The sequence below is a fragment of the Pinus tabuliformis genome, chromosome 5_2 (assembly GCF_031772625.1).
Source record: "Pinus tabuliformis cultivar Carrire ecotype Pingquan chromosome 5_2, CPIR1, whole genome shotgun sequence".
Classification (NCBI taxonomy): domain Eukaryota; kingdom Viridiplantae; phylum Streptophyta; class Pinopsida; order Pinales; family Pinaceae; genus Pinus; species Pinus tabuliformis.
Genome location: NC_142306.1, coordinates 771360959 through 771382362, shown reverse-complemented (window position 1 = coordinate 771382362; position 21404 = coordinate 771360959). Strand labels below are relative to the sequence as shown.

At 32.1% G+C, this 21404-nt stretch overlaps 1 pseudogene; it reads right to left on the bottom strand.

Moving 5' to 3' along the window:
* Positions 1–686: 686 nt before the first annotated feature.
* LOC149161553 (iron-sulfur cluster assembly SufBD family protein ABCI8, chloroplastic pseudogene) lies at positions 687–20068 on the bottom strand (annotated as a pseudogene).
* Between the last annotated feature and the right edge of the window lie 1336 nt (positions 20069–21404).

Genomic DNA, 21404 nt, shown 5'->3' with positions numbered 1-21404 from the left:
GAATTTTCGATATTCTACATATTTATATATCCTTAATTAATTTTTCAATCCACATGAAATAATTGTTTCTAAAAAACAATAATTTTTAACAATGAGCATAAAAATAACAATTTTTAACATAAATATAACTAAAAAACTACATGTTTTGATAATTTTTTGCTAGAATTGACATGTCAAAATCACAATTTTTATACGAAAATTTTAACTAAAAATGGTTAAATAATAGTCTTTTTTTATGAATTTCATGTAAAAAAATAATAATAATCCTTTTTTTCAAAAAATAATGATTAACATAAAAATTAATGCAAAAATGACATATTACAAATATTGAACACATAACATTATAAGTTCTCGTAACCAGAATTGAATAACCACCGCCCGATTGCCCATGGGGGTGGCTATCTGATTCTGAGAATCAGATAGCCACCATCTGATTCTCAGAATCAAATAGCGATCGCCCGACCACCCCCATGAGTGGCTAGGCGGTGGTTATCCGATTCCGAGAATCGGATAGCCAACCCCATGGGAAACTGGGCGATGGCTATTCGATTCCAAGAATTGGATAGCCACCCCCACAGGCATCCAGGCGATAGCTATTCAATTCTGAGAATCCGATAGCCACACCCATGGGTGGTCAAACGATGGCTATTTGATTTCGAGAATCAGATAACCGCCCCCACCGGTGGTCAAGCAGTGGCTATCTGATTCTCGGAATCGGATAACCACCCCCTGACCGCCCTTAATGTGGATATCTGATTCTTGGAATTAGATAACCATCGCTCGGCCACCCCCACAGGTAGTCGAGAGGTGGCTATCCGATTCTGAGAATCAGATGTCCACCACCCGACCACCCCCACAGGCGGCTGAATGGTGGCTATCAGAATCTGAGAATCGGATAGCCACCGCTCAATTACCTGTGGGGGTAGCCAGGAAGTGGCTATTCGATTCCTTCTAGGAATCGAATAGCCACCGCCGGGTTGCTAGTGGGGGCAGTGACCAATAAAATTGTTTTTTTTAAATAAAAAATAAATTTTGTTAAATACGTTTATTGTATTTAAAAATATATGTATATAAATTTTAAATGTTTTTTTTTATATATATATTTGTAAAGTATATATATTTTAAATATTTTAAATGTTATTTTAAAAAAATATCAAAATATATTTAGCTTTTCTTAATTTTAATTTTATTTGAAAATGATGTCTAATTTGAAAATATGTATTTTTTTTTAAATTTTAATTGTTTTTTGGGTTTTTATTTTATTTTTAGTTTATATTTTTGTCTTTTAGGGTTTTTTGAAAATGTTTTTAATCTTAATTTTTTTAGTTTTTTAATTTTCTTTTCTTTTTTTTGTTATTTTTCTATTTTTTTAATCTAGTTTGTTTTTAATTTTATTTTATTTTTTTAGTTTTTCTTAATGTTTTTTTAAAATTTCCTATTTTTACTCAACTTTATAGTTTTTTTTTTTTTCAAATTTTTTTATGGTTTACCACATTAAAAACAAAATGTTATTTTTTGAAAATATGTTTTTCTTAGTATTTATTTCTTTAAATTTTTTTATTTTTTAATTCTTATATTTTGTAGGTTAATTTTGTTTTTTTTTTTTTACATTTTTATGATTGATTTTTTTTTTAATTTTATGTTTTGTTTTTAATATATATTTTTATTTACGTTTTGGTATTTTTTTTAACTTTTTTTTTTGTTTTTTTTCATTGTTTTTATTTTTGTTTTTATTTTTTATTTTATGTTTTCATTATTTTTTTGAAATTTTAATGTTTTTCGGAGTCATAACAAAATCTTTTACACCATTATTTCAAAATGTTGAAAATTTACCCAAAAAAAAAAGTGTTATTCGAGCATCAACACTTTTCATTTTGAGGGTGTTTTTTTGCAAAATTTTTGCACATAAAATCTGGTTTTACTAGCATTTTTTTAAAATGTTGAAAATTAACCTTAAAAAAAAAAATCCATCGTTCCATTATTAGCACTTTTCATTTTCAGGTTGGTTTTTGCACAATTTTTGCACAAAAAAATTATTCTCACTGCTATTTTCAAAATATGTTCAAAATTGACCCTAAAAAAAAACCATCATTCTAGTATACACACTTTTCTTTTTTAGCACTGTTTTTCATGTTTTTTCGAGGTTTTTTGGGTAGAGTTCTCATTTTGAGTTTATACTTCTCGTTTCAAAGTTTAAATTGCTACTACTAATAGTCACACATATATATATATATATATATATATATATATATATATATATATATATAGATATGCAAATTTTAGTCATCATTTGAAATCAATTAATAACCAAAGAAATATGACTAAATTTCAGTCGTGTTATAAGATACTGTAAATTAGCTACTAATAGTCGTATATATGCAAATTTTAGTCATCATTTGAAACCAATTAATGACCAAAGAAATATGACTAAATTTTGGTCGTGTTATAAGATACTGTAAATTAGCTACTAATAGTTGTATATATGCAAAATTTAGTCATATTTTTAATCAAAAATTTATCATTTGCATTAGTCAATTATCTTTTTTTGGTATTTTCATATTTATTATATAAACAATTCATTTCATTTCATTCATAATCATTATAAATGACTAATTTAGTCATATATTCATTTTATTTATGTTCATCATTAATTAATATAACCTACTAATTTAGCAGTTTTAGATTGATTTTATGTGTTTATTATTAATTAACATAAATTAATTAGTATGATTTTGCGACTAAATTTTAAAACAATGCCATACAATGTGAATGTTTATCTAATATGATAACGCAAAGTTACATATGTTTATTACAAAACTAAATAGTATCTACTGCAAATAAGAAAAATTTCAACCATATTAATTCTATTATATAAAATATCAAGTATTACAATATGTGTTTCCAACTTAATATCGGTTGGAATATAATTTACACATGAAATATTGTTTCATCATTTCAAAACATTATCGTTGTGTTGCCAAACTATTGCAAGTGAATTCACCAACTATGGATGCTTGACCATAAGTCTCTATGATTGTGTCTTATCCAAGATATTGGCTCTAAGGATATCATTAGACAAATTCTCTTCTCTTTCTTTGTCACTCCAATGTTATTGTTCTCCTCTTTGTTCAATTTTTGCTTCTTACCATCAATATCGAGTTCCTCTCTTGAAAATGAAAGAAGATACAATGCAGAGTATAAGACATGAGATATGATGAATACTTGAATATAAATTAAAGTAGACTATAAAATATTTATACGACATATACCTCAACATTCGATAGTGGCCACTATGCGGCTATATGACCTATATAAAGAAAGAAAATAAAATTTCACCATAGAAAATAACATCTTAGGAACTTAGTATTAAACCTTAAACAAAACCTTAGGCACAATCATACCAACTAAGTTACATGCTAAAAATATCAGGAAATAAATAACTTGTGAAACAGTGTTAAAAATATCTTTATTGCTTGTTCTAAAAGAGGCATCTTCCTTAAATTTGTATATTCTTTTTCCGACAGTAAAAGTTTCTTGATATTATGACCTATGCTTTTAGGATCATGAGATTGATCCAACATCATATTGGATTCTGGAGACAAAATGATGCACCTTTCCAAGGTGAGTACCTCAATTGGTTCAATGAAGGTGCTAGCTATGAGTAGTGTCAAAACCATAGGGAAGTAGAACACTAAGGACTAAGAAAATATATCACCACTTGTCCACTGAAATAAAAAATTTCAATCCCATAATGGCCTCTAGGAATACATTTCGTTGGATTGATATCACACTCTAAGACATGATTGTCTTATACAATGAGAAGTGTACATAAATTGTCACAATACCACTCACAGCGAGACCCTATAGTTGTGTCCTATAACATTAATCATATTATACTATTTAATTATAAATTATGATTATCATATAATTATTAGTTTGAATAATTAGTCTTGAATTGTGTTTTTAGTATTTCTGTATACATTAAAATATTCAGGAAAAAAAATGTACTTCTTGTGACTAGTTAATTTCGAGTGAATCTAAATACACAAGAAATTATGGTTCCTCGATGTTTCTCTAGTAGCTATGCTCTCATTGTACCAATTGCTCCCATCTCCTCTATTGCTTTTGGTGAATTTTTCTTTGATGATGTCCAATGCCAATGCAATGAACATTTATCCTCGATGTTTTTCTAAGCCAAAGGGAAGCTCCATAAGTAACAACCAAAAGTAGCCTCAAATGTAATATTGGGGGCCTAAATGCAGTAATTATATGACAGGCCAAGTATTGCATGATCATATAATACTAAAGTTTCAAGTAGGGACATTTAAAGTTAGTCATCCATCAATATCACCTTTGACAGTGCTTAGTAGTTAATACATCCTATTACACATATAATAGATCACCAACTTCAAGGATAGAAATATAAACACAACAAAAATGAAATTAAAAGAAATGTTAGGAAGTCAAATGCAACTAACCTTGACTCAAGAAAATACCAAGCCCTTCACATTAGAAAGGCATTCCTAGGAACTAAAACAGAAAATCCTTCCATTGCATCATTTTCACCTTTTCCTTAATTTCTTTAATTGAGAACATAACTTTCAAAAAATAAAAAAATATTGAAAAAGGTATCAAAATCCTAACAAATGCTCGAGTGGTTGTCGCATCAATTAAATAGAAAATCAATCGTTCGATATGCTTTTAACTTGTGGAATATATTGAAGAATATGAATCTTTCTCATCCCTTGCCTAATCATATTGTAATCTGTGGGTTCCAAACAAGTAATCAATTTCCCTCCAAGATAGTTAAGAGATCACTTTGGAGAAGGACTTCTAGCAGCATTGGGATAGTAGAAAGGGAATTAAATAGGAGGAAAATGAAGCACTTTAGTGGGTTCTCCAAAATATTTGAATGCAACTGAAAATTATTTTACACTCCCTTCACACATTTTAAAACAGAAACCATTCATTTGCATCTCATTTATTTTCCACCTTCATGTAATTTGTAGTTCTTTGGGTAAGAATAGAACATTCATAAATATTGTCATGAAAGAGGACTCTTCATAATCCTAATAACTTGGGATTAACAAATAAAAATTTTCATGTAGTGAATAAATCTTAGATGGTATATTTCAGTGATTAAAATGACAACTTTGTTCTTAATCTCATTATGACAAAAATAAATTCAACCCTAACTAGTTGGGATCTAACAAATCAAAAATTTCATGTAGTAAAGTAAAATTACATGGTAGATCCCAATTATTAGCAATGGGAACTTTATTATTGATCTTATTAAAACATAGATAAATTCAAGAGTATATATATATATATTTCCTTATCTAATACAAAATTTGAACACATTCCGAGATTTCATAGAAATATAATGATATGATTTACCTGTAGGACATGAGAAAGATATCTACATCGAGCACCCTTCACTGGAAAATAGTGTTATTGAAACACCATCTCATGGAATTAGAATCATGTAGATAGATAGTGTTATAAAGATAACTTGCGACACCTATTCAACACTACCTTCAAGATTCAAATTCATCAATTGATTTACCTTAGTAGCAAATTCTAGTGGGATTTCATTAAATACAACCTGTCAAAAGCCATTTATGTTTGTTGTCTTTGCCTTCTCTCGATCTATCCCCCTTTGGAAATATAATAACTAATATTCCCAATGTTTTTAGTTACTTTCTTCATGTTCAATATGGACTATTGGGTTCTTCACGTTGAAAAGGTTGCAGATATTAGATGTCTTAACAAGAAAACACCATCATAAATATTAGATGTCTCTTGGGTGATTTATAAAACACCATCTACTTAAAACATGATAAATGTTAGTAAAAAAAACCTACCCAATATCCCACTTAAGAATTCAAAATGTTGCAAATAGGAGATGTCTAACAGTATCAACTATTTAATTGCATAATCACACTAGAATAGACAAATATTTAAAATGTTGAAAAGTGTAAAAAAATGGAGTTGGAATATTATAGTTATGTCACGGTAGATATAGCTATGTAAATTGTAACTTCTACCTAAAACACATAAATGTAACTTCTATAGCTACATGACATGTAACTTCTATATAAAAAAATGAAGTTGGAATATTATACTTACGCCAGGGTAGGTAAAGCTACGTGAAATGTAACTTCTATATAACATTCCAAATATCCTTTTTCAGTCATTCAAGAGACTAACATTTTTTTTATCTTTGGTTAATAACTTAATATTGGTTCTTCACCAACCAAGAGGATATTTTAAATGAGTGTGAAAATTCTTATTCATTACCCTTCCATATTTCTATGCACAATAAGATACAATATAAATGAGTTATAAGTAATATGACGTTTACATGTTATATCAAGGCAAACTTTTTCTCATCTCATTAACTCTTATCTTATAGTTTTTGATGGATATAGCCTTTAAAATTATGAGCCATCCTTGTCATATCTTATATTTAATGATGGGTATAGCTTTTAAAAGCATCAACCTTGTTTGTTATTTTATGTACGTTCAATTTAAATGGAAGTGCTCATAATTTTATTCAATATTATCTTGTACAACTGGAAATAAAATGATATGGGGGTGATGTTTCTAGTGATTTTTAAACTTTTTTTAATTATCTAAATTTAGCCCGTTTAAAATAAATAGGGGTGGTGTTTCTAGTTATTTTCAAACTTGTTTTAATTACCTAAATTTAGCCTATCTAAATTAAATAGTTTCATTTACCATCTTATATTCAAGTGAGTAACTTTTCTCGACGGCATTTTCATGTCATCCACCATCTCTGAAAATTATGAACTATTGGTAGTATCTTGCAATAAATAGACAATGTTGGCATAAAATCTTTTATTGTGTTTTTTACTCTATGTTACAAATTTATTGATATTTTATTATTCTTGGTTTCAATTTCCATGCTAAGACTGGATTCATCATGCGTGCTAGTATTTTTAGTTATTCACACATCATATTTCTCACTTCTAATTATATCAAAAATAGAGAGTATGCACAATGACATGTAGTGACATGTGGGTGTCTATTTTACTTAATGATATTCTTGATTTTTTAACCTATTCCAATCCTACCACAATGAAATTAAGAGACACAAGGACACAATAAGGACTATCAATAAATGAAATTAGAGACTTTAGAATGCAACTCAAATTGTACTTGAATGTAATAATAAGTATTTGCAGCTTCCTGGTCACTCATAATCATCGAATCGCACTGTGAAAAATTCCTCGGATTATGAGAATTTGGTTGCACTTGCACTAATCCTCTATAGTGGTTCCTTGACTTTCCTATAGATGTAATTTTAGAAACAATTCTACTACTCCAATTCTTCCCTATATGGATCATCTTCCCCCCCTATTGATAGTTTTTTCAAGGCAACAAAATAGAACTCTCCAATTGCATCATCGCCTTTCAAATCAATGCTTGAGTATTTCTAGATGATTGTCGAACTAGTCTCTACTTAGGTCCATGAAATCCTTGATTTGTCTCCATCACACAAACCTCTTTTCATAATAAAATTACAAATGCCACGTTTGCATTCCTCATTCCAGACATACCAATTCTTTGCAGTGGAATACCTTATCATTTCTCCCTCGGTGCAATAGATGTCCACTACTGTGGCATGGAGATGATTGGTGTCATAAAGTGGTGTAGTGCATCCTTCAACATATGTCATAGAACTCCTCTCACCTCATAGAAATACTCTCATCTACAATAATGACAGTCCTCTCAAACTACGTAGTCTACATCTCATCCATCCTGAAATAAGTGGATATTTCCATGGGTGACAAAGTGTGCTTGGGGATTTAATAGAAGTAGCTATCACTAAGAAGAAATTACAATGCAACATAATAATTATCAGCTGGAGGAACAACCTTGCCAAGCTACTTCCAAACTAGATCAAGATACTCCAAAATTACCTCTTATAACAAACAAAAGGTAACCTCAATTGCCTATAGAGTATACCTATGCATCGTAACAATGAAAACACTGTAGAAAACAACATCTACAACATCGTTGGTCAATCTATTCTTCTAGTCAATGGCATGCCCAACTTTTCAAAAGTACCAAGCATGCCAGAGTCCACCTCATCTAGGCTCCTCTTCTTCTTTTCATCTCTTTTTTTAGATTCAGAATAATAGCAAAGGTCTTGGAAATTGACAAGTGAGTAAAATTTATTAGACCATTTGGGTTCTTCCATTTTTAATCATTGTTTGTAAGCATTGAGTCTAAATGGAAAAATCCATTGAGGTTCGTTATTTTTAGCTGAAATTAACCTAATCTTTGGATAGTTGTAAGGTTTATTGGATCTAAGTACATTCTACCTAAAATATAGTAACATGGTCTAAAAATTTAGGTATTTAGATCAGAATCTAAGGATGAAACATAAAAGATTTTATGTTCATGATTAAAAGAAATTTTAATTTCATGTAACAAAGTTTTAGGAAGGTATAGTATTTGCATCCTACTAGAAAAATTTAGTGCATCACTCGAACCCTTTAAATTTGGGCATGGTTGAGTCCACTAAAAAAAAGGTGAAAATAAAAAATAAAAATATGCATTCTAACCCTAGAAATTTTAGGGAGGGAGCAAACTGATCACTACAATAAGGACATGAAAAATTCTTACTTGTCCATTATCTTTTGATGAATTGTTGGCCGTAGTCAAGATCTGCATTATCATAATCATTAAACCCTTTGCACAATAAGGACATGCAAAATGCTTACTTCCGCATTGTCTTTTGATGAATTGTTCACCCCAATCAAGATTTGCATTTTGATAATCATTAAACCCTCAACTCTAGATGAAATTTATGCTTCAATCATATAAACCCTTGAAATTGTTTACCCATAAGAAAAAATATCATCTTTAGTATAAAGGAAGAACTCTCCAAAGTCCAAATTCATACCCATGTACAAATTGCCAAAATCTCCACACCCAATGACCTTTCCCTTCCCTCGTCTAATCATTGATTCTCTCATGAGGTGTTTCCCATGAAAACTCCATCAAGGGTTTGAATCCCATTAAATCCATAGATCAGGTAGATGGTTTTCCTTCTTCTGGCATTTGCATGCAGATATCAACAAGGTATTGAGAAATGCAATGCTACAATGTGATGTTGTAATCCGTGAATATTTTATTTGAACCGAACACTAAATTGGAAATGAAAAAGAAAAGAAATATTTATAATGGAAAAAATAAAAGAAATTTTTATAGTATAAAATAAAATATATAAATTGAAATTAGGTTAGATGATTTATTTTTAATAAGAATTTGTTATTTTTGCCTAAGACGCTAAGTTAAAAAAGAAGAAGAAGAAGTTAAAAATGATATTGGGATGAGTGTAAAAATTTAAATATGGCCTCAATTAATAATGAAAAGTTAAATTAATAAAAATAATAAAATTCAATTTATTATATTTTGATTTTGTTATTAACTTGTGAATAGGCTTTGTTATAATACCATGGGCCAATATCATGGCTTATCAATACTACAGGTCCAAAAACCATAACTTATTTCACAACCGAAATATTTTATAACAATATGGCAAGATTCTTAACTGTGGATATTCACCCCCATGTTACAGTAGATATTATTAACTTGTAGAAAATAGTCCTTGTTACAATATCATGGGTCAATACCATGGATTATCAATACCACATGCCCAAAAAAGATAAATTATTTCAAAATCAAAATGTTTTATAACAATATGACAAGATTGCTAACCATGGATATTTACCCTCACTTTACCATGGATACTAACTTGTAAATCGGCCTTGTTACAATACCATGGGCCAATACTATGTCTTATCAATACCACATGCAATAAAACAATAACTTATATCATAGTAAAAATAATTTATTTTATTTTAATTTTACAATATAAAAGGGAAAATGTTACAATTTGAGATATATCTAAACCCTCTATCATCATGACTACTAAAAATATTCCCATAGAAATTAAATTAAGGTTTTAATAAAATTAATCTAAGATGGATATATGTCGTTTCTATATATATATATATATATATATATATATATATATATATATCCATCTTAGCTAAGGATCCAAGGGATGAGAGAAAACAAATTTGCTAATTATAATAGATTAAATATGGTGCGTGTTCTTTTAAAGTTTTTCGTTATTTTATTTTCTTTGACACGATTAATCCAAAATATAAGTTTAATATTTTACAACCAATTATGTTTTTTTTTTATAGATAATTTCTTAAACACAATACAATGTGATAAAATTTAAGAGAGAGTTGGGGAGGGGGTAGAGAGAGGGAGGGAGATAGTGAAAAATTTCAAGGGTAGAGAGAGAGAAAGAGAGAGTGATGGAGGGGAGAGAGAGTGAGGTGGAAGAGCGGGAGTGAGACGGAGAGAGAGAAATAGAGAGTGATGGGGTGGGGAGAGAGTGAATTGGGAGAGAGGGAGTGAGAGGAAGGAAGAGAGAGGAGAGATAGATATATATGGAGTTGGAGTGGGAGAGAGAGGGAGGAAAGAACAAAGACATAGAGAGATAGAGGTGGAGAGAGAGGAGTGACAAGGGAAATATGGAGAGAGAGTGAGAGAGAGAGGAGAGGAGGGAAGAGAAAGAAGATGAGAGTATAGAGATAGGGAGAGAAGGGGAAGGGAGAGAGATGGAGACATAGATATGGAGAAGGACAGGTGGGGGGAGATAGTGATAGAGTTGGATGGAAGAGAGAGAGAGAGAGAGGGATAATGATTTGGGGGGTAGAGATAGAGGGATTTGGAGATAAGGGATAGAGAGGAAGGGAGTAGAGATGAGGAGAGAGAGATTGAATTGGAGGGGGCAGGAGATGGAGGGAACAAGAAAAACATAGAGGGAGAAAGGTGGAGAGAGAAAGGGGGTGACAAGGGAGTCATGGAGAGAGAGTGAGGGAGAGAGGAGAGCAGGAGGGAATAGAGAGAAGGATATAGATAGAGAGGGAGAGAAGGGGAAGAGAGAGATATGAAGAGAAGGGGAAGAGAGGGAGAGAGAGTCTGCGTATTTTTGCAGGGTGATATAGAAAGAGGGAATAACAAAGAGACACAAATACAAATATAAATATTATATAGTATTATATAACCAACCTAGATCCATATTAACCCTATAACTATCAATTTTCGAGAGGGATCCAATCTCTCGAGGTGAAAGCATTTCCTCAAGATTTGCACTGGGAAAAAAGTTTTCACCTCAAGAGATTGGATCCCTCTCGGCGCTTCATATATCCATAGGTCAGTTACTATGAAATTAAATTAGGTTTTATTTGATATTATAGTCTTAAAAATTAAAAATTTTCTTCAAAATAATTTCAAATTGGAACTAGATCAAATTAGTTTCAATGACTAGACTTTTAAAAAATACATAAAATATTTTTTTATTAAAAAAATATATTTTTAAAATTAAAAATTACTAGAGATAAATAATTCAAAGTTGGCTCACCTATACTTGTGAAGATAAAGGAGTGTTTAAGGAAGGATAACCTTTCAACCAATTTTTAGCAGCCTTTCAAACCCCTATCACTTGTAAGTTTAGATTACTTGACACGAGTAAGATGGCTAACATAAAAAAATGATTCATACTATTGTAGTACTTGTTAGGGACTTATATTTTTGTTCTTAGACTAAATTAGTCATGCATTATAGTCTTTTTTAGTTGCATTACTTATTAGCTAGTCACATATTTTAACCCCCGACCAAATTAGTGATTTATGTTAGTTGTTTTTAGTTCGGTCACTTAAGATTGCTAATTTTTGGAAGTATTTCACTTGGAAAAGTTGTTGTGACTAACGTTTTTAGTCACCTAGTCACTAATTTCTCATTTTATACTAGCATTGGAAGGTGAGTGATTGCATGGAAGGGGTGACCAGATTCCTGAGGGACTGTGTAGCAGAGAAGGGAAGGTCATGGAGATATTTTTTTTGGTCATTAACATTGCTAGATGGAATCTAATGCACATTGGGAGTGCACCTTGGAATAATGAGTCAGTAACTTTTCACTGACAGGACAAGTGGCGTAGGATTATAGTGTTTGACATTGGATGAACATTGACTTTGTAGTGGATTCTGGGATTCGTGGGAGGGAACTGAATCATGGTATTATTTTGAGGGTGGAGGTGTGATCCTCTCAATTTCCTTGTTGATTGAAAAAGACATCATATCCTTTTATTTGTTGGTTTAGCAAATGTGAATATGTGTATATGTGGTTATTGTAAATACTGTAAAGAGCTACTTTATAAAGCTCCAATATGCAATATGTTGTCATGATGTTTTGATTTTGAGCAGGTCTTTCATTGTAAGTACTGCAATGAGTTGTGTTATAAAGATCCATGGGCAGTATGTTTTGTTTTCAAATGCCATGTTAGTTATAGGTGTCACTGAACATCGAGGACAGTGTTCCCCCAAGGGGGAGGGTTCTGTAACAACCCTGGTAATATTTCCATGCAAAAATACATAAGACCACAGTTGATGGGACATGTATTCCAAGTTGAATGGTGCAAAAAATGTTCTTGTGGGTGTTCATTTGGTTGTTTATGGCTAAGGAAACTAGCAAACGAAATGGTCAAGCATTTGGAAAGGAAAAATGGTGTTTTCGCACAATTATTTATGAAAGTAATAGAAATTATGAGAAAAGGGAGGTGGAAGGGCACATGTTACATGTGACGAGGAAATTGAAGGAAAATGATGGGAAATGAAGAAAATAGGGGCCTCATTGATAAAAGGGCTTCTGAGGATCAGTTGGCAAGCTTGGTTAGTGTAACCTTTTATCAGTTTGGTGTTGGAGCTGTCTCTCATTATTCTCTCTCTCTCATACTCTTGGATACTTAGAGTTTTCTGCGAGCACTCTTGAAAGGTGTGGCATATTGCGGTTCTTGGAGAAAGAAGGCAAAGGAAGAGCAGGAAAGCAAAAGAAGACATCATGATCAACAACTACATCAGATTTTTTTTGTAGGTATCAAATTGAATTTATGGTTTCTTCACTAGTTTTAGCATGCACGACATATACATGTGGTTCTTGTTTGTGATATGTCATTAGTATGAAGGATTTCCTGGATCGACAGTGGAGAAGGTGAATGATTGCATGGAAGGGGTGACCGGATTCCTGAGGGACTATGTAGCAAAGAAGGGAAGATCATGGATGTATTCGTTTTGGTCATTAACATTGCCAAATGGAATCTGATCCACATCGGGAGTGTGCGCTGGAATAATGACTCGGTAACTATTCACTGACAAGAAAAGTGGTGTAGGCTTATAGCGCTCGACATTGGATGCACATTTGACTTTGCAATGGACTCTGCGATTCATGGGAGGGAGGTGAATCATGTTATTACATTGAGGGTGGAGGTGTGATCCTCTCAATTTCCTTGTTGATTCATATAGCCATCGTATAATTTTATTTGCCAGTTTCACAAATGTGAATATGTGTATATGTGGTTATTCTAAATACCGTAAAGAGCTACATTATAAAGCTCCAATATGCGGTATGTTGTCATGATGTTTTGATTTTGAATAGGTCTTTCATTGTAAGTAATGCAACGAGGTGTTTTATAAAGCTCCATGGGCAGTATGTTTTGTTTTCAAATGTCATGTTGGTTATAGGTGTCATGGAACATCGAGGACAGTGTTCCCCCAAGGGGGAGGGTTGTGTAACAACCCTGATAAAATTTCCATGCAAAAATACAAAGACCGCAGTTGATGGGACATGTATTCCAAGTTGAATGGTGCGAAAAACATTCTAATGGGTGTTGATTTGGTTTTTTATGGCTAAGGAAATTGGAAAATGATATGGTTAAGGATTTGGGAAGGAAAAATGGAATTTTGACACATTTATTTATGAAAGTAATATAAATTATGAGAAAAGGGAGGTGAAAGGGAACATGTTGCATGTGAGGAGGAAATTGAATGAAAATGATAGAAAATGAAGAAAATAGGAGCCTCATTGATAAAAGGGATTTTGAGGATTAGTTGGCAAGGTTCGTCAGCGTATCCTTTTGTCAGTTCAGTGTTGGAGCTCTCTCTCATTATTCTCTCTCTCTCTCATACTCTTGGATAATTAGAGTTTTCTAGGAGCATTCTTGAAGGGTGTGGTATATTGCAATTCTTGGAGAAAGAGGGCAAAGGAAGAGCAGGAAAGCGCAAGAAGGAATCATGATCAACAACTACATCGGATTTGTTTTGTAGGTACCAAATTGAATTTATGATTTCTTCACTAGTTTTGACATGCGCGACATATACATTTGGTTTCTTGGTTGTGATCTGTCATTGGTATGAAGGATTGCTTGGATCGACAGTCGAGAAGGTGAGTGATTGCATGTAAAGGGTGACCGGATTCCCGAGGGTCTGTGTAGCAGAGAAGGGAAGGTCATGGATATATTTGTTCTGGTCATTAACATTGCCAATTGGAATCTAATCCACATTGGGAGTGCCCCGTGGAATAATGAGTGGGTAACTATTCACTGACAAGACAAGTGGTGTAGGATTATAACGCTTGACATTGGATGCACATTTTACTTTGCAGTGGATTCTGGGATTCGTGGGAGGGAGGTGAATCATGTTACTACTTTGTGGGTGGCAATGTGATCCTATCAATTTCCTTGTTGATTGATATGAGCATCATATCCTTTTATTTGTTGGTTTAGCAAATGTGAATATGTGTATATGTGGTTATTGTAAATACCGTAAAGAGCTACTTTATAAAGCTCCAATATGCGGTATGTTGTCATGATGTTTTTGATTTTGACTAGGTCTTTCATTGTAAGTACTGCAATGAGCTGTGTTATAAAGCTCCATGGGCAGTATGAACATCGAGGACAGTGTTCCACCAAGGAGGGGGGGGTTCTGTAACAACCTTGGTAAAATTTCCATGCAAAAATACATAAGACCATAGTTGATGGGACATGTATTCCAAGTTGAATGGTGCGAAAAACATTCTAGTGGGTGTTCATTTGGTTGTTTATGGCCAAAGAAACTTGCAGACAAAATGGTTAAGGATTTGGAAAGGAAAAATGGCATTTTGGCACATTTATTTATGAAAGTAATAGAAATTATGAGAAAATGGAAGTGAAAGGGCACATGTTGCATGTGAGAATGAAATTGAAGGAAATTGATGGAAAATGAAGAAAATAGGGGCCTCATTGATAAAAGGGCTTCTGAGGATCAGTTGGCAAGCTTGGTCAGTGTAACCTTTTGTCAGTTTGGTGTTGGAGCTGTCTCTCATTATTCTCTCTATCTCATACTCTTGGATACTTATTGTTTTCTAGGATCACTCTTGAAGGGTTTGGCATATTATGATTCTTGGAGCAAGAAGGCAAAGGAAGAGCAAGAAAGCGCAAGAGGGAATCATGATCAAAAACTACATCAGATTTGTTTTGTAGGTACCAAATTATCTTCACTAGCTTTGGCATGCACAACATATACATGTGGTTTCTTGGTTGTGATCTGTCATTGGTATGAAGGATTGCTTGGATTGACAGTAGATTTCCTAGCGTTTCCATTTCCTTGATAGCCATAGTGATTCTGGGCTTACTTTCATTATTTGTTGTTGTTTGGTTATCATGTTTCCTTAGCTTGGATTGAGTTATTAGTTCCTAGAAGCCCTGGTTGGAAAAACACTCTGGAAGCCCTGTAACAGCTTGGGTTGGGTTACTAGTCCTGGAAGCCTTGGATGGAAAAACACCCTGGAAACCCTTGGTGGGTTGAGTTACTAGTTCTGGAATCCTTGGTTGGACAAATGCTTTAGAAGTCAGACAACAGTTGTGGGTTGAGTTACTAGTCCAGGAAGCCATGGAAGGCTTGGATGGAAACCAATCTAATGATGGTATTGTGACATCCAACCGTGAGGTGGAATCACTATTTTATGGGTTGATGTGGATGGCCTCTAGAAGCCCTAAATGAGGTTTTGATTTATGTGTTTTATGAGATCCCACATTAAAGCTTTGAATATAGCGCAGGGGTGATTGGGTGAAGAGAGACTTGACTCAGCCAATCTATGGTCAGGTGGAACATGGTAGTCCCATCTCCAGTTGGTTCATTGCATTCATTAATGAGAAATTCATGCCCTTGATTTTTATGTGTAAAAGTAATGATGTATACATGGATTTTGAGGGTTGATATGTTCATTGTATTTATGTTCCTATTATGATGGTTATATTTATATTTTGTGACATGAGCTATGTATGGTTCTCATCATGTTTTTACTTGTATTTGAATGGACTGTGTATCTATGATCTAATAAATGTTAAGGCAACAAATGATATGAGGAACAATGGTTCATGGCAATTCTCATATAAGTATGAGATCCCTACACCTAAATCTGTTGTTTACACCTATAGGTTACATGTTGATGATATGTTTGACGAAATTCCTGTAATGGATAGTAGGGGTCTGGTTATGGTCTTATTCAACTTATTGCTTTTGCATCCTTGTTTTCTTATATTCTTACCAATTTTAAGTGATGATTCCATTCTGGACAATGTCCAGAGAGCATTATAACTCGCCTTGGCAGTGTTTGGGTAGAGTTACTCTCACCTAAGTTGGTTAAAACAATAGTAGGACACACAGGCAAGCTATTTTAAATGCTTGTTTGGTTCCTGATGGTGCTGAGAGTTGTGTTGGATATCCGTTTGTTGTGATTACATCAATTCCACTTCCTTAGGGTCACACAAGAGGTCGAGTCCCATCATAGCAGCGTCTCGTCACATGTTTACCTTGGTTGGCCATTTACTTAGGTAGATGTGGGAGGAGGGTGTTACACATGCATATTCATATTTTGAGTTGTTGGAGGAGGCCTTTGACCGACTTTCAGACCTTGAAAACTACAAGGGAAGAAGGAACTAATACTTGCATTCCTTAACCCTCTATTGGTAACTCAAGACCCTATTGGGAAGGGTGCTAAGAAAAAAACATGAGCACAAAAATGAAATAATTTCTTTTCTTAGTAACATTTGATATAATTAGTAGAAATTTCATGCTTTCCTTAACAGGAAGGAAGATCACTTAACCCACATGGAATGTCATATCTAATGCAAGTCTAAACCTACAATGCCACTTACTTCAAGTGCAAAGGATCCAAATGCAGTGACATCATGTGAATGGGCTGAAATATTATGATTACCTCTTATTAGTCTTCTTTGTTTTTATGGTATTAATGTATTTATTTTATTTGTTTACAATAGATATTTTGAAGTTTCGTAGACAAACTAATAACTCTAATTTCTATGTAACAATGTAAATCCAATCCATTTTAAACCACCACTAATGTAATCTATTTTTTTAAAACAATATAATTATATATATCTATATATGATAAAATTATGAGATCCTATTTTAAATATGACTTTTATAATCTTTCGTAAAACTTTAAATTATTTTCGTGACACTCTGAACTTTGACTTTAAGTAAATTAAGTTATCAACGTTCTTCACGCTTCACAAATTCCGCATTTAAAATCATAATGATTTACTAACATTTAAATCTAAGTTTCGTGACCCTCTGAACTTTGACTTTAAGTAAATTAAGTTATCAACGTTCTTCACGCTTCACAAATTCCGTATTTAAAATCATAATGATTTGCTAACATTTATATAAGCATTTTTGTTGAACGTTTTTTTAATAATGTTTGTTATTATTTGTTTTTAAAGGTAATTATATATTTTATAACAATATTTTAATTTTCAATTTAGAGTAAAATTACATATCAAAATGGTATATAGATTTGTGAGTGGAAAATTTTATTGCCATGATTTTATTAATTAAAAAAATAAAAAATATATTTATTTTATATAATATAATAATGGGGATCGTGGAAATGGTCATGGTCATAGATGAATGACTTTTCAACGTAGTTGAATCTCAAAAATTGATATCTAATATAATGCCCTACGAAAGGCCCTCAATGCTTAGATACATAAAAGTGAAGGGAGCTCTACTTGAATGGTTCATGAGGCACAATATTTGGTAAGGTTTTGCAAATGGGGTAGCAAGTTAAGTGGGTTTGACTGTGGGGAAAAACTCCACAGTTAATCACGCTTGAGCCAGAGACAATTTGGGATGGGTGACATATCACCCTTGTGACCATCACGCGATAAGTCTTGGTTATCGGGTCAACCCTGTGACGCAATGAGTGCTAAGTGGACTATTCAACAATCATGAGGTGGACTATTAAGCTAGAGGCAATTGGGATGGGAGACCTCCGAGGAAGTCTTGGTTACCAAGTCACCCTTGTGACCATCACCCTATGCAATGAGTGATAAGTTGACTATTGAAAAATCTCCGGTGGAAATGGTCATAGATGAATGACTTTCTTAATGCACTAATCCAAAAAAATGATATTTAATATAATGCACTGCAAAAGAACCTTAGTAATTAAATGAGATAATATTATTATTTTAAATATAATTTTTACAAAATCCATAATTTTTATAAAATTGATATTTAATCTTTTAAAATTATTTGTTTTTAATTTAATATATAAATTTTATTCTAAGTCAATAGGTTCTGTGAACAAAAATCATCAAATTTGAAATTGGCCCGGACAAATTTAATTGATGATATTCACAAATTTCAAGTAGAATATTTTCATGATTTTTTTTAAAAATTGTATTTTAATTTATTTTAATTTTAATTTTTAACAGAATGACAAGAAATTTAAAGAGTCGTAATAAAAAAAAATAAAAAAAAACAATAAAATTTTAAAGACTAAAACTTATTCACATGAAAAAATTAATGTATGCCTTAACTAAATATTGTTTTATATGTCAAACTTTACAATTACAGAGAAATCGATACCGATTAAGTTATTTTTCATTTCTATTTATTTAGGTTAACTTATATATTATAATTTTATATATTTATAAATAATTATAATATAAGTATATCATTTTCAATATAATATAAATCATTTTATAAATATTTATTTAAATCATATTTAATTTTTAAAATATATATAATTCAGAATATATATATAAATAAATAAATAATATAATATAATTTAATTTAATTTAATTTAATTGTCAATTATATATATTGTAAAAATGAAATATAATTTAAATAAATATTTATATTATAAAATTACTTTTGAAATGGGAAAATGTGTATAAAATTAATAATGTATTTAAATATTATTAAAATCAAAATTATATAAGGAAATTTGAAATGACGAAGATTTATTTAAATTTAAAAGGGTTAATTCTCTATCATGGCTAGTACTCTAAAACTAGCCTATCTTGTTGAGTGAGTAATTTCACTTTACAGAGCATACCCTATAATACCATTGGCCCGCTACCGTGGAGCAGATAATTACAATTCTTATTATTAGTGAATTTTGATCTTTCGCCACTAATTCGACTGGAACTTAAAATTAATGATTTTATTTTGTATCCTTTAAGATGTGTATTTATCTCTACTTATGAGTAACACTTATTTTTTACTTGAATGTTATTAATAAAGATATTAGGTGGTGGTTTAACATTAGGTTGTAGTACTGAAAAAAAAAAAGGATATTAGGTCGTGGTTGGAGATTACTTGGGGTGATTAAGGAGTTAAAAAAACAAACAATTTACTTTTTCATTGAGATAAAGTTATGGTATTTATAGTATAATATAGAGAAATTAGATATTATTAGATATTTTTATAAATATAAATAACATTTATTTATTATTTGAAGAAATGGTAAGTAAATTACATCATCAAATATGTCATTATATGAAATTCAAACCAGATGGAAAAAAAGAGATCCACATCACAGCACTTAAAATAATATATATAATGTATTAATTTTTTAATTTTAATATTTTATTGAATAACCCATAATTGACTTCCTATGGGCACACGACTTTTAAATTTGTGTTCACCTGTATTCATCTTCATCCAGAGTGACGTCCTATCCACACATCAGTTTTAAATTTGTGTTCACCTGTACTCATCTTCATCCAAAATGACTTCCTATCCACACATCAGTTTTAAATTTGTGTTCACCTGTATTCATCTTCATCCATATTTATAGCTAAGGCCTGAGAGATAGAGTCACCAGCGGCCATGGCCTTTCATTCCCCCTCGCCGCCACCCACTGACGGCTTGAATTTTCATCCCTCCTTGGCGGCACCAAGAACCGGCAACAAGCCATATGCAGCGATGATCGTGGGAGCTATTTTCATGGTTTTCTTCTTCTTCTTCTTCGTTTTGATTTATGACAAATCCCCTGTGATCATCGTTTTCGCACTTATTTTCATTGTTTTCTACTACGGTTTCATTTATACCATTTCCTGTAGATTTTCCTGTCAACGCCGTAGATTTCCCTTGATTCCTCTCGACGCTCTGCCCGTCTTCGAGTATAAAGCGCAGAGCTTCAAAGACGTGCTGGAATGCGCCATCTGTTTGTCAGAATTCCAGGAGAACGAGAAAGGTCGATTTCTACCCAATTGCGAACACAGCTTTCACGTGGATTGTATCGACATGTGGTTTCATTCGCATTCGACTTGCCCGATTTGCAGAACGGACGTCGACCCGAAACAACGGGTAAGTAACGGGAATAACGATGAGATTTCCATTAATGTAGAATTGGTTTGTTCAGGTAATAGAGAATTCGGCATTAGCCCAGGACTCGCACAAGGGGAAACAAGCTCTCATGAAACGGAAACCGCAGAACAAATCACCGTTCACGAGCGGAATGTCCTCGACGCCGGAAACCGCCATTGATTTGCGGAGTAGGTCTGAAAGCTTCACGAGTAGGTCTGAAGATAATGTTAAATAGAGGAGTAGAGGGTTTTCGCCGGTCCTTTAAAGATAAGGGTATCGAAACAAAGGGACAGGAACAACGTACACAGCCGCAAAGCGTAACTTTCCGGCCACCATTCTCGACAGTGTTGTTTTTGCTTTTTCGTTAATAGAATTTTTTTTAGCTTTAGAAATTGTTTTGATACACTTGTGAGTAATGGTTTATAAATACTTCTCGAAAACCACTTTGATTGATGTATGAAACTATGTTTACTCATTATTGTTATCTGAAAAAATCAAAATGCCATGATTTCTAATAGGGTTAGTGGTAAATTTTTATTAATTCTTCTTTCTATTTTTATATTATTATTATTTTTAGATATTTCTTTCTTAATAAACAGACATAAGCATGGTTATCGTTATATAATATAATGTGATGTTTTACTTCGACAAGTAATATTAAGTGATAATTTTAAAAATCAAAATTTTAAACTAAATTAGATTTTAATAATTTTCTTAACTGTCTTTACGTTTTGGATCATTAACTTATTGGAATTATAATAAGGAATTTTTCTACTTTTAATTAAGGTTTAATTTTGTTCGGAATGATTACATTAAAATATACATCATGATTTTAACATTTTATGTTAATTTTCTAAT